Raw genomic sequence first — 2,480 nt, forward strand, 5'->3', positions numbered from 1 at the left:
TTATTTCTGTTATCTTTTAGTTATTGATAACTTTCTCTTGTAAATTATTTCTAGCACTGGAATTAAATGTATAGAAGGAAAAATGGATCCCTTGCTTTGGTCACCAGAAACAAACGGCTTTCGGCGTTTCACTGCTGAGTCCCTGGCAGCAATCGAGCAAAGAATTGCTGAGAGAAAGAAGAGGCAAAACAAAGATAAGGAGGAGAGTCAAGATGCTGAAGAAGAAAAACTTACTCCCCAGCTGGATCTGAAAACATGCAAAAAATTGCCCTCTCTCTATGGAGATCTTCCTGAGGATCTCATTGGGGAACCACTGGAAGATTTTGATCCATACTACAGTGACCACAAGGTTAAAGCCTTAAAAGTGTTTTTTTTTTTTTTTTCTTTTCTTTTTTCTTCTTTGCTTTCTTTTCTGTTTATTTGTTTTTGTATTTTTATGATAAAGTCTTAATATATAAAAGCTTCATGCAGGTGACTGTGTTTTTTGTTTCTTCTGTAGTCAGATCTTAGAACGTTACCAGCATTTCCTAAATTAGGAATGCTAGGGTATACTCCATATTTTACTACTAAAAGCTATTTTAAACCCCTCTCTACAAGCAGTTTTAATTATGAAAATATGGAAAACATATCCTGAGATACGTTATGCTTTGTTATTTAGAGCAGGTCTCTCTATGGAGTCTGGAGCTGAAGTCTGTGTAATAAAGATATATTTTTTCCTTAAGGAATACTAAATTAATATTATTTGCTAATGTATCATCAACTTTGCTTATTGTGATATATTCATATGGTGTATATCCCATGCTATTCCAAAGCTTTTTTTTTTTTTTGGTATCGTTTATGGGAGTGTGTCAAGTAAATGCTTTAGGAATCCTTTCAGAATTGATTTTCTATTGTATGATTGTTACTACTGAAGCTGACTTGAGCTGAAGAGTGGAAGGGGTCGTCCAACCCATTTTTTATATGCCAACAAAAGTTAATGAAATATAAACTTTTTTCTTCACATTTATTTGGGTGGTCTTGATAAAGAGAAGAGAAACTAAGGCTGTTTCAATTCAATTCATAAATGTCAGTGAACGCTTCATCTGGCAAGAGTACTCGGCACTAATGAACCTTAGTTTACTTAGAATTTACAGAGCTATTTGATAGTTTAGGGGTATTGCGAAATGAAAATTTCTACTTATGCAGTCTTAATAATTAAGTTTTTAAATAATCTTTTGTGGCCTATGCAATGTTCCAAGAGTAAGGTATCTATAAGTAAGATTCACACCAGTATTACAGTCCCAAAGTAGTATCCTTAAGTACTTTGACCAAGTGAATGAGAGCATTTGCCTTGTACTCACTTCCCACTTCCTCTTCACAGAAAATATAAACTTATGTGTAGCTGCATTCAATATGTAGTATCCTTAAGTCTCAGCTCCAAGTAAGGATACAAGAAAGCTAAACTCATAGACACAATTAAATATAGTTCTAGGTTAAGATTTTTAAATGTTACTATCTGGGGGAAATTTTTGTTTCATGAAAATATTTCATATATTACAAATCTTTTGTTTGTAGACTTTCATGGTGTTAAATAAAAGGAGGACTATTTTCCGGTTTACTGCTATGCCTGCTTTGTTTATACTTGGTCCTTTTAATCCAGTGAGAAAAGCAGCAATTAAAATTTTGACCCATTCATATCCTTTTATTGGTTTCCATCATTTAAATTTTAAAATATACTGTATCATTTTCTGCCATTTTGTTCTTCTTTTTCTGTTAAGATAAAAGTAAGCTCATGTGGCTGTGATACTGAGAGATGTACAAAAAATAAACTGAATATTGTTTTATGACAGCAAGGATATGTGGTTGCTACAAGTAAGGATGTTAAAATGATCATATTTAAACAATCAAATTTGCTGATATTGTTTCAAAGAAAAATTTAGCAGCCCCTGTGTGTTATTTCAACCCTTTTCAGAACTTTTTTTTTAAAAATCTTTACTGAGAAGCGTATTAAAAATCAAACAAAAGAAAACTAAGTGAATTAAAAACATTAGGAATGACAGCAATGTTTTATGGAATGATTCTTGTGTTAGCCTAAGAATGGCATTACGAGCTCAAATTTAGACAGCTGTGAAGGCTCCATTTTTTGTATATCTTTGCAAAAATATCAGTGCAAGAGTTAGTCTTTTGGCTGTAAAACTGTGTGGTCGGTGGTTTTTGATCTTAAATATTTGTTTTCATTTTGGGCTTATCAATTTGTGGAAATAGATGCTCTAATAAGGAAAGGGATTAGAAGGAGATTCGGATTGATTTTTGAAAGCTACTAGGAGCTGAAGGATCTCAGATTTGCTTGATTCTCATTTCTTTTATCTTTTATCTATTATGTCCACCTGAATCTCCCTCTAATACCCATCTTCACATAAGGGTCATTCGTTGTTATGTTTTTAATCATTAACTCAGTTGAGCAGAACTCTGATCTGCCATCAGTTTCTTAGAAAAGAACA

The sequence above is a fragment of the Tinamus guttatus genome, unplaced genomic scaffold (assembly GCF_059628265.1).
Source record: "Tinamus guttatus ecotype Peru unplaced genomic scaffold, ASM5962826v1 Tinamus_guttatus_pri_ptg000599l, whole genome shotgun sequence".
NCBI classification, from domain to species: Eukaryota; Metazoa; Chordata; class Aves; order Tinamiformes; family Tinamidae; genus Tinamus; species Tinamus guttatus.